Raw genomic sequence first — 13,541 nt, 5'->3', positions numbered from 1 at the left:
GGGTGGCCCACACAGAGGAGCATATATTCCATGGAACAAGGTTTCTAACGCATCAGGGCTTTAACTTTGAAACCCCGAAGGCAATGAGAAAGTATTTTCCATGAGGGAGATGTTCCTTAATGGCTCCCCAGATGGAGTCAGTTTTAACTGAGGGCCAATTAGCAACTGCATTTTAGTGAACTGATTAATTAATTAATTTATTTCCTGAGAGTAATCTCTTAGCGAAGTGTCGTCCTTGATGTAACTCATTCGTGACTCTTTGCAAAACTAAAAACACAGTGTTCCAGCTCAGGAGGAAGTTTCTTGTAGCTTTTCTTGTCCTCTTTTCTTAATGGAAATCCTAGTTCCTAAAACAACTCATTACTGAAGTAATTATACCCTCTGCCTCTGGAATCAGGGCCTGATTATCCAAAAATCTGAAGTAATCTCTTCCCCCCTCCAAAAAGTAAAAAAACACACACTCTCAAAAGGGCAGTTTTCTCTCTTCTCTCTTCCTCTCCTCTCTCTCTCTCTCTCAAAAGAACAGTTGGTTCTGAACTTGGAGTATTACACTGGAATTTCTCCAGAAGTTTATAAATCTTTTTAAGATATGGGTTCCTTGTCAAAGGGAGGGTTTTTGTTTTCTCAGCGGGATGAGAACAAGACATGCGTGAATGGATGTTCTCAGTTCAATTTGCTCAGTGCACAGGGAACCACCTCCTTCTCCTGATTAAAACCCTTTGATGGCTTCCTGTTACCCCCAGGCACCTTTGGCATTAAAGGCTTCTGCTTTGACTTCTGTGTTCCTCTGCAGCTTAACCTTCTGGCACATCCCTTTCCCTTTCAAACTCTATTCCACTTACTGGAATGGAAATCTGTACATCTCCTTGTCCTCAGGTAAGTTTCTCTGTTATTTGCCCGTATGACTCTCATCTTCACATCTACATGTTTAACTGCCTTTTCTTTCTACACAATCCAATTCAATCATTACCTCTCCCTGGAAGTCTTTTCTGCCTTTCCTAATTCTCTTTCAATCCCTACCTCATCCTTGCCCACCAATATATATATTTGACTTAGAATCCTCTTCCCTGTGTTTTCATAATAACCTGTACTATTATACTAGCAATATTTTAATTTCCCTCTCTCTCTCCATCACTGTAAACTGTGAGAGATGGTACCTTCTTTGTCTACCAATTCTTTCAGATAACCCCTTGCCTGACACTAAAGAGGATCTTTAGACTTAGAAAGATTAGTGTTGCAGAGACATAAAGCATGAATTCCTCAGGTGTGTCACTGGCAATGAGGACACTCTTATTTTCACCCCATGGTTCCTATACTCCTATATTCTACCTACTAGAGACGGTACCATGTAATAGCCGTTCATATGTGTACACACTTCCTGAAGGATGCCAGTGCAATCTCACAGGTATCACCTCTAAGCCGGTGTATGAGCCATGTCCTCAAAAGAACATGTCATTGTTTCATCATGCCAGCAGTGTTTGGGTCGTGCAGTATTCATAGGACCACTGATTGTGTACCGATTACTGCACCGCACTTGCTGCAAATATGGGCCCTTTGTTCCTTCATGGGTTGTTGCTTCATAAGATCATGTATCAGTATATTGGATGCTCTGTAAACCCTTGTTAATGATGTCAGTGAGGCCCCTACAGGCAGGAAAAGAAAAATATATTCCTGCACATTTGTCAGTTCCAACCATTATGAAATTCTGCCTTTTCCAAGTTGGAATTACTTATGACTAAGTGATGATTTGGTCTCCTCAAGAGATGCAGTTATATTTGGAGTTCAGCTTTGATCTTCTCTTCTGGAATGTTGGGTACTAGGCAGTAGCAGTAGTTAGATCAGACTTGGTAAGGGAGACCCCATACTATTGGGTCCATCCATTGTTTCCAAGCTTACTTCCATGGCCCTTTTATTTCCCCCATGAACCCATGGTGTCACTGAGCAGAGCAGGGAGAGGACAATGAATGCCTCTGGCTGATATCCTCTGGCCAGGTGATTTGGTCTACTTGGTTGTTTATTGACTCTTCTATGACAGGTGCTCTCTGGTGGGCATTAACATGCAATGCAAAGTTCTTTACGCTTGTTGTCCTTTCTCATATGTCCATCCACAAGCTTCTTCCCCAGACTTCCTGGTCTTGATTTTCCAATCTTTCTCTATCCAAGGCTCTGATCAGTCAACCAGACCATTTACTACTGACTGTGAATATGTATATACTCTTTGCGCAGACTACTTGTTTGCCACACAATGCTGATGACTAGGTATAGTAGCCCCAAGCTCTGTCCATTAGAAAGATTTCTACTTACAACTAGCTTTCAGGGTTACTCTGGAGTGGAGCTTTAGTGCAGATGCTTTCCATTTTCAGATGGCATCCACATATGGAACCAACCTATCCATAAACCAAGCTCAGATTTTCCCCTTTTCTATGAGATGGTCGGAAAAATTCCCATGCAACCAGAGGTGTCAGTGGAAGAAGAAGCGTTGGTGCAACCGTGGCAAATAGCATGGGCTTCTGAGCTACTTGCTCATGTGACTTAGTCATGTCCTCTAGCCTTGCTTGTGTCTAATCACAAGTGTACAATCTCCATGTTGATGGACCATTATTAGGTCTACCTGACCATATGATTTGTGAGTCTGATGAAATCCAGCTTATGACAGACAGCTCTGGCTGCATGATCACATGATGCCCTATAGTCAGACATTTCATCTTTGCCAGAGTGCAGAAGAATTGCCACAGTGAGATCTAGGGAAATAAATTATCATGGAGTTAAATAAAAGACAATTAACATACACTAAAACAGTAGCATATAAGTCATGGGTATGGTAAAGAAAGTTTTAAGGTCCTAGACTATTCAGAAAAAGGGTAAGTGTATTAATTAAATGTAGACTTTGATATGTTAATTATGTTTTAATTTTTCTCAATAGCCACTGAAAAATAGTAATAGAATGCATGACTTCCAAACAAGTCAATAGCGAAAGATAATTAGAAAAAATTCCAATGGAAAGTCAAAAAGAAGAGAGAAAGTATTTAATGGAAAGGATGAAGGAAGATAATAAAGTGTATTAGTAAAACACTGAAATTTAAATGGATTAAATTGTATAATTAAACATAAAGTTATATTATATTAGAAAAATATATAATTAATACTCTTTAAAAATTATGTATGTAACATAAAGACACAGAAAGTTTGAAACTAAAAGAATGGAAAAAGATATACTATGAAATTACTAACTGAAAGAAAATTATATTAATATCAGACAATAAAGTATAAGGAAAAAACATTATTAAAGTAAAAGAGTCATTTTATAATGATAAGCCATTTTAATTCAGTAGGAAATTACAATTTTTAATTTATATTCAGCTAATAACACAGCTTCAAGATGTAGAAAGCAAAAAACCAACAGAGTTGTAAGAGCAATGAAAGAATTCCATAATCACAGTAGGAGATTTTAACAAATTTCTCTGAGTAATTGGTAGATCAAGCAAATCAGATCAAAACTCAGTAAGGATAGAGTATAGTTAAGCACTATTGTCACAAACTAGACCTAAAGGACATGTAGAACATTGCATCCGATGACTGCAGAACAGTCTTTCTGGTACCTATTCTTATAGCTGCTTATAAAAATTGACCTTAATTTGGGTAGTAGGTTTTAACAATTGTTTGAGGATTCAATATATACAGAACATTGAAGACAATATAATTAAGCTAGAAATACATACTTTAAAGATAACTTGAAAATATCCATGTTTGAAATGAAAAGTCCATTTCTATATTAGAAATTAAAGAAGAAATTAAATGGAAATTAGAAAATATTTTGAACTAAGCAAATGAAAATACTACATTACATACTAAAACTTGTGGAATGTGGCTAAAGCAGTATTTAGAAAGAAATTTTTAGCCTTAAAAATGCATATTTTAGAAAGGAAGAAAGATTGAAATTAATAAACTAAATGTATGTAATTAAGGTGATGCTTTCTAGTTCATATACCAAATAAAATCCAAAAGCTAAGCAACTGAATAAAATTCAGTCCTCACTATCTGACAATGCAGCATGAGTATCCTGATTAGTTGACAATCTATATGGCATTCAAGTACCTAGGCTCCTTTCATCTTGTAGCTTGCTCTCCTGTAGGTTCTCAGAACCTTCTCCCTCTAGCAAATAGAAAAAGAGAGGGGGAAATTGAAATATTACATGTAATTATTTGATGGATAAATCCTGGAAGTAGCATGCCACATTTTTTCCCCAAATTCCATTGATAAAAATTCAGTCATATGTCCACCTGTAATTACAGAAAGAAGCTCGGAAATGTAGTCCAAAATGTGGCCAGGGCAATTCTGGCTCTCGCAACTTCTATTCAACATTGTACCAGAGGTCTCAGCCAGTGAAGCAAAAGACAAGATAAAGAGATAAAAGTTAAAAGAATTGGAAAGGAAGAAACAAAACTGGATACATTATTGTGTACATGGCAAATCTCCCCAAATCTATTGATAATTAATGAAAATAAGTAAGAAAAGTTAACAATGTTGCTAGTTACAAAATCAATGTGCACAAATCAATTGCAAAACACTACCAGAAACAAGCAGTTAAGAAATAAATATGCCATTCACTGTACTATGAAATAATAGGATGTACCTGCTAATAAAGCTAGCAAAAGATGCACAAGATGAAGAAAACCTAAAGATTTTTGAGTGACGTGAAGGAAGAGATCAAAAAATGAAAAAAAAATACACCATATCCTTGGATTAGAAGAGCCAATAACGTAGAGATGTCAATTTTCTACAATTGATCTGGAGTTTCAATAGAATAAAAGCAACATCACAAATTTGTGTGTGTATAATTTTAAAAAGCATTTGCTATAATTTATACATAAGTAAAATAGACAATGCTCAAGGCACTCTTGAAGAAACAAAGAATGAAGTGGGAGAACTTGTGGTGCCAGATATTGAGACTCATCTAAATTTACAGTAATTAACACAGTGTTATATTGGTACCTGGTTAGACAAATAGAACAAAGGAACTGATGTTTTAAAAAGTTTCCATGAAGGAAAAGGTTGATTATTCTGTAGCCATAACAAGAACCAATTCCGAGCTTGTCCAAATAAACAACAATAACTTGCCTAGTGAGCACACTTTTGTAAGAGAACCAATTTGGTATCATCCTTCTCATTTGGAAGTCAGCCAATCAGTGACGTACATACTCTAATAAACCCGCCTCTGAATGCCAATCTGTCAATAGCAGTCTTACCTGAGTTAAGCACACATTTCCAGATTATGTCAATGTACTTACATTTCTGAAAGTCCACACTTTCCAATGTGCTTACATTTCTGGAAGTCCACAGTTTCCAAAAGAACTGAGCACAGATGTCTCCCCTACTCTAGTAAATAAAAAACACAGCTTTGTCTTTTTATGTTGAGTGATGACCTCATCATCTTTTGGATGAACTGTGTGAGGAATTTAGAAATGGATCTCCACGTAAATGGACACTTGATTTATAACAGAGATAGCATCACAGGTAAGTGAATAACAAATGGTGCTGAGACAAAGGCTTTTATTACACAACATGTACAAAATGAATTTCATGCAAATTAAAACCTTAAGTGTAGACGTCAAAGTTTTAAGCTTTTCCATGAGAATATAGAATGTGTTTGTGACCTCATGAAGATTTTAGATTTCTTAAACCAGTCCCCTGGAAGTAGTAATCATAGAGGAAAAAGTGATGAATCTGTATTAAAAATTTGAACTTATATCATTCAAACAGCATAAAGAAATAGAAGGAAGCCACAGATGTTGGAAGAAAATATTGCACCACAGTGTCTGAAATCAGTACCCAGAATATGTAAAGAGCTCCTACAAATAAACTTGAAAAAGCAGACAACACAATAAAGAAATGGGCAAAACATTTGAACACGCAAATCACAACAGAATACAGCCAAATGACCTATAAAGATATACCAAGATCTTTAACTTCCTTCATAATCAGAAAAATGCAAATTAAAAACATAACAAGATTACCTTCTCAATTGTTGAGGAAAAACTCAAAAGTTTAACAACACCAAGTGTTTCAAGAATATATTGTAATGGACACTCTCATATACTTTAAGTGGGAGGATACATTGGTATGGCGTTAAAAAAAAAGTTTGCCACTATATAGTAAAATAGAAAATATACACATTTTATGATGCAGAGATTCCCCTCTATGTATATAACCTAGAAAGTGTCTTGGAGATAGGTACTAAGATATCTTTACAAGAATGTAGACATCAGAATTTTTATTCTCTGCCCCAAATAAAAACAACTTAAATGCCAACCATAGCATAGATAAATAAATAATGGCATACTCATGGAATGGAATGCTAGGCAACAATGCAAGCAAAAAACGAATGGAAGCTTTACACAACAAATTGTGTCACATAGAAGCTAGACAAAAAATAATATGTAGAGTACAATTCCATTTATATAAAGTTCAAAAACAGGCAAAGCTAAATTAATTGATTAGGGATGCATTTGTACAGGGTGAAACTCTAAAGAAAGGCAGAAAAATGTTTATGAGAAAATTTTGAAGAGTGGTCATCTCTAGTGGGACAGAGGGGGATTGTGCTTGTGACGAGGTCCCTGTGTCAGCTTTTGTCAGTATTTTATTACCCAACATGGGTGGTGGTTTGGGTTTGCTTTATTTTTAATTTTTAAATGGTACTTATAAGTTTTATGTTCTCTTCTGTGTGTATATCATAACAAAAATTAAAATAAAGTAATTGGAGATCTATGTCAGCATAGGGGCGGGAGCAGAAGTCTCATTTTAGTGGGTCAAAGAGGAAATGTACTGTGATTCAGTACTGTGAGATATTGCTCATGGACTGCCATATTAGCAGAGTGCATCTGGTTAAGAGTAAACAGAAGAACCTGAAGCAAAGTACCTTAAACAATAAGAATATATGTTCTCCAACATAGTAGCAGTTAGGTGACTTGACTTCAGCTCCTTAAGTCAGGAATGGTCCCTTATCTCTGCGATTTTGTGTCCGCATTTTTCCACGTGTGGTTTTTGTCATTCCCAGGGTTGAAGTAAGATTGCTGTCATGTTTACAAGGATCACGTTTGGCTTTCTCTCTCAAAGACTTCTCCCATAGTTCCCCACACATTGCCTCAGCTAGTTTGTCATCACGTGCATATTTGTGAACCCGTTTTTATCAAAGAGGAATGGGATTCAATTAATTCTTTCTGATGGAAGGCATGTTCATGAATAAGTCACCATAACTACTATTGAGAACTGGGAAGTGTCTGAGATTTTACTTGCAAGCTATTAAGTTAGCCTGCCCCAGTTTATGGGTGCTGGTAGAAGACATAAACCTATTTGATCAGCAACAAAGGACAGGTTCTTACTCATGGCAAGAGAAGCAGCCTGAGCATCAGCAATTTTGTACAGGTTCCCTGAGGCCCACCTCCTAAAGGACAGCCAAAAAAGTGCCAGGTAACACCTGGACATACTTAGGTACATTATAGGAGAAGAATCCTGAGTTTAGTGAACTTGAATATTTCATAATGACCTATAAACCTGCCTTCCCCTTTTTGAAAAAGAGGCACTCTCACTCTCTTCCAAGGCTCTTCACCACATGAACACCCTTGACGATATATTCTGGAATAGAGTTGTTAGTGTCTCTGCTCAGAGGAAGTACAGAAATGTGGAAAGACCCAGGGATAATTGTCTCCTAACAACCGCTGCAACTTTTCTATCTTAAAATTGTCTATGAATGAATAGAGTGAATAAGGGCAGGTTGGAAATGCCTGATTTGGTGTAGAGGCAGACTCTTTCCCTAGACAAAGCCAAGATATCACTCTTCCAAGAGCAAACGCTTAAAGTCATCAGAATTCAGAAGCCTAGATAGTTCCAAAACACTATTTACAGATTTGAAGTTTAAAAAAAAATTAATGCCTCATTGCCCTGAGCGATAGCTTGTCTTGAAAGAGTATACTTTTAGAGCAGAAACATGATCTAGAAAGGAATAGCCCAGTGAATTAGTAGAATATGAAAAGTACTCACTGTAGAAATATCAAAGCACAAAACAAAAATTATTGAAACGGTCAATGTCCTAAACATTCCTGAACTCATGAAATATCTGTATGATTAATTGTTACTTCTAATTCTTAGTACTTGGCTGGAATATGTGCAAGTAGAATATGTACAAGTCTCACTTCCTTGAAAGGGCTCTTGTTCTTCATCTGCAAAATGAGAATATGGACCAAGTTATCTCCAAGGCTCTGATAGCTCTGAACAGATATGGATATGTTATTTATTGAAACTTCCCATTCCCAACACTCACCACTCTTTCCCATTTTATCTCACAAAATATATAGCCTCATCTAACATTTGTGAACCTCTTTAAAGACTGCAAGCATTTTGAATGTCCCAGTCCTCCTATGAGGTAGACAAAAGTGGTCACCAGTTTTCAATTACAAAGGAAAAAGTGCCAAGATGGATCAATTGACTTGTCTATGGTCATTTTTTAGACCAGACATGTATTTAGTAAGTAGCAGACACAGTACTCAGATGTTCTGAGTTTGAGTCCTGGGATTTGATACCCTCCTATATGATTATTATCAGAGAATCCTCAAATTTCCTTCCTGCATATCAGGAAACCAAGGAAAGTCACGTCCTGGGTTGCTTTGATGGTGGAAGACATCCCAGAGCATGAGAATCCAGGTGACTTCAGGAATGACTTAATAATTATGAAACTAAGTGGACACATTTTTTTCACTCTGGTAACTCAATTTCATCCAGCCTTCTATGAACCTCCCACAGATTGCCTCACTCCATATGGAAAAGTAACTGTAAATAAAATCCAAAGAGTAAATAGTATTATTCTTATGCCTTCTGTGATAGCCCTTCCTTAACTGGCAATCATCCATGTAAAGTCTATCTCTGCTTGATCTTTTCTGCAATTAATTTACTCCTGTGTGAGCATGTGCATGAGCTTACACACACACACACACAGACACACACACACACACATGTTATGAAGAAAAGGGAAACTTTCATTTGACTCATAACTGGAAGAGCCATTAGAGACCATCATATTGAGTTATTATTATTGGTTTATGTCTGTCTCCCTACCAGATGTCACAGTCCTTGAAGCTGGGATCATAGTGCCATCCATCTCTATAACATCAGCTCTAAGCATATGACTTGGCATTTGGTAGGTTCCAACAAATGATGGCTAAATAACACAACACAGAAATTATCCAGTTCAATCTTCTCATTTTATAGATGAAAACATTGAGACTCAGGAAGATGACAAGTCTATGTTTATACAACTAATTAGTAGCAAAGCCATGTATAGAATTTAACTTTTGAGTCTTATAGCACACTTTCTAACAGTCCAGGCCACCTTAGTATTTTCAAATTATACGAGAAGTGTTTCTTTAAAACGACATCTCCTATGAGGATGCAGTTAACTGTACAGAATTAAATTAAGGTGTGGGAAACACTGGGTGCCATTAGTCTGGAACAATACCACCACCTCATTTAAGATTAGCCACTGTGAGTGGGATGGGACAGATCTGATTATGCATTGCTGTTTATCCTTACACTGAGCTTGAAACAAAACTGCAGGCCCAATACTGCTTTGAAAGGTACATGGCTGTATCCAAGAATAATAAAGTCTCTACTCATCAAAGCCCCTCTTCAATTATATGAGAGATACACTAGCAGGAAGGGTTTTTAAGAGAATGTACTCTTGAGGATAAAGTGGAAAATGAATTTGATTTGAATGAAAATCATTGCAGCATATTGAGGAGGAATCAAACAATGCAAATTAGAAATATGACATTGTATTTCAGAAGAACATTTCCTTGTAGATGTTACAACTTTAAGTACAGTCTATCTCACCTTTCCTCTGAATGGCAAGACAACAGATGAGGAATAGAGAGAAGAAAGCAGGAAATAACTGGCAGTGAAAAGGAGAGGAATCGCCATGGGAGACCTATTGTCAGGGTCAGCTATTGTTCAACTTAATGACTTGATTTACTTAAAAAAAGCGCCTTTAAAAATTATCCTTTTATGTGTTCCATATATACTCTTTAGGGTTTCTATTGGTCAGTATTGTGATGCAGAAAACAGATTTCACTATAAATGATTTGAATAAAAGAATTTATTATAACATGTCAGATAGCTTACAGAATTATTAAAATAGTTGAATAAAAAAATTGTAGGATGAGATTCCAGAATCTATTCTCTAATCTATACGGCAGAGCCAGGCTGTCAAAGGAGCTGCTTCTCCTGCCATGATCAGGAAGCTGCTTGTCAAATCAGGAGGCACCCTTATTACATATATGAATATAGGAATGCCTCAATCTGAGCTGCTAAATTAGCTAGAGTTACTGATTCTAGAACAGCATCATTGTGGTCCAATCAGGGAACCTCCTGTGCAAAGTTGGAAACTGCCACTAGAGTTTCAGAGTTCCCCATCATGCCACCTTTTCTACTATCAAGAAGCCATTTTTGTTAAATCAGCAAGCCTCAGGGACAGAGTTAGGCATCAGAGCCATGCCCTATTTGCTATAATGCATATTGAAAAAACACATGCTCAATATCCCATTTATCTCAGTTCAAATTTCAAGTCTCATGTGATTACATCTGGTATGGAACCTGAATCAAACTTGGGTCACCAGCTGAAAATGAATTAGGAAAATTTTTTTAGCTTTATGTTCTCCACAGGAAAGAGAGATCACACAAGAAGAAAATAGGAATAGATATTCTGAACCAAACCTCCATAACTGCATTAGACTTCACTCTTACTTCTCCATGTTCGTCTTAACTTCAAACTTTTTTTATTATATAAAGCATTATATATTTGGTCCATCTTTGAGCATAGTTCCAAAGCCTAGAACTTTCCTACTGTAAATAGGTACTTAATAAATATCTATTCTTTTTTTTTTTTTAAAGGAGAGATGCATTAGACAGACTGACAAAACCAAGTATTTCTGTACTGCATTATATTTTGTGGAAAGTATTCTTACTTCCATCTGTTAACTCCTTTGAGGTCCTCAAACAGCCTGTAGAGTAGACAGGACAGCTATTACCCACCCTCCTTTAAAGGGGAGGAACTTGAAATTTGGAAAAATTAAGCAATAGCCTTGCCTTAAGTTCTTATAAAAAATAAGTGGTTGCCTAACTTTAGGATCAGACATTGCGTGGTTCTACCACTAACTAGTTGTATGACTTTGGGGCGGTTACTTTTCAGCTCAAATTCAGTTTTCTTTCTTTGTCTGTTTGGTGATACCCAGCTGTGACAATTAAAAGAGAATTGCCTGAAACGCATAGTGTATGCTTAATAAATGGTAGCTATCACTTCCTCTAGTGTCATGTCATAAGTATTTTGTGAGGATTGTTATCAATAATGTTTGCAAGAATCCCTTACATTCAGTCATTTTTTTAATTAAAAAAATTTATTGAAGTATAATTGATTTACAATGTTGTGTTAGTTTCAGGTTTACAGGAAAGTAACTCAGTTATATATTCTTTTTCAGATTCTTTTTCATTAAAGTTATTACAAGTTGTTATTTTTTCGAGCAGCAATATTATTTGCAATGGAATTCTCACAAGTACCTTCTGTTAGGGCATTGTTTTTATTGAAGATGAGTACATTGTGGGTGTGGAAATTGTGAAGGTAAGAGGAGATTACCGGTGGCCCAGATGATGAGGCCATTTGCATGAGAAAAGTCACAAAGTTAAGCAAATCAGTTGCAGAGTTGAAGCAAATCCATAAGGAAGAAAAATGAAGTTTGTTACAGTAGCTATGGACTTACTGCTTTTTCCATAATGCAGTTCCACAACTCAGTTCTATTAGCAAATAAGCTAATAGATGGGGTTTGCTAACATTTCATTCCTAGTGTTAGACTGGTCATGGTGACCAGCTTGAGCAGTAAAAGAAAATAATGTCTTGGATACCTTCTTTTCCCACTTCCCAGTCCTTGGATAAAAGTCATTCATTTGGACATATCCTGGTTCCTTCACTTGTCAGATATGTGATGTTGGCTGAGCTTACAAATAATGTTTCTGAGAGCATATCCTCATTCGTAAAACAGGGACTAGTACTTCAAACTTAGAGGCTAGTTTTGAGAATTAAATGCAACAATGTGTACAAAAGCACTGAGCAAGATACCTGGTGCACAGTTGTTTCTCCAAAAACATTTCCTAAAAGTTGTGTGGCTGTCTGTCCCTAAATTTTATAGAAATTGCAAGATCTTTGGATATCATAAATCTTGTTCACGTTTTAATATAAATATGGAAAATACATTTATAGTCATTTGATTTCTATCAGACATTAATAAAAATGTATTTTTAAAAGAAAATTACTCACATTATACCTTACAACAAACATTAGGATATTATAATAATCTCTTTATATATTGTATTATTAATAATTTATTAAAGTATATAATATATAGTAAATAAAATGTATCAATATATTTTAATATTAAAATAGTAGGCGATTAAAACTTCTTTAAAGTTATAAAATCTAGAAAAAATAAATTTAAATGAATGTTTCAATACAAAATTTAATGAAAATACATGGAAAAATTTGCAAAGATGACTAATGAGCTAAACCAACTCCTCGACTTTTAGTAAATGTCATAGAAAGCAGACAATTTATTCTCAGATGCTAGGATCTCTGTTATCTAATTTCTGGAATAATGAATTTCTAAAGTAAGGAAAAGACAAATATCTAAGGAATAAACTGTAAAAATGATCAGTGCAGTTACTAAGCTGAATAACTAATCATGGTTGATCAAAGACCAAAGTTTATTTTGTTTATACAAAACATTCTGCAGCAGTAGCTATAGTATAGGATAAATAAACTTATTTGGAGCCCTGTGTAATCTAGAGCAAGTGACAAACCCTGACTTAGTTTTTTTGTTTGTTTATTTGGTCTTGAGGGTTTTTTTGATGTGGTATGTTTTGTTTTAATGGGTAAGATAGAGATAGTGGTACCAACCGTACAACATTTTTATTGAGCTTGAAATAATATGTGTGAATAAGATTTGTAAACTGTAAAATAGGATACAAAAACAATTGCCTTTCCCTCACAGTAACTTAGTTTCATGTCTATGAATCGTCATATCACTAGAATTTGACCTATTTTATCACTCATCTTAGATACTTACCAAACATATGTGAAATAAGAAAACCAAATGGAGTCCAAGTTCATTTTACAGAGTAATGTTACCTCAAGATAATCCTGGCAACTCCAATTTGATATCCCCTAGCAACTCTACTTAAACAACAAGGAAGGAAAAAAATTTCAAAGTCCAGTTTCCTACCATTTCCCTTCCTGAAACCCTCCCTGACCAACCCCACAAGAAACGTTATCTTTCTATTTTAAAAGATGTTGACACTTGCTGTTTATATAATTCCCTTAATGACTGCTTATTCACCATTTTATGTGTAATCTATCATTTATCTAACTAGATTATAAATTCCTGGAGGTTAGTCAAGTGTGTTTGCACCCTCCATAGGGCTTTCCTTGCTTACATCTATTAAATAAA

This window comes from Leucopleurus acutus (assembly GCF_964270905.1).
Source record: "Leucopleurus acutus genome assembly, chromosome: 5".
Lineage (NCBI taxonomy): Eukaryota > Metazoa > Chordata > Mammalia > Artiodactyla > Delphinidae > Leucopleurus > Leucopleurus acutus.
This window is presented reverse-complemented; position numbering follows the sequence as displayed.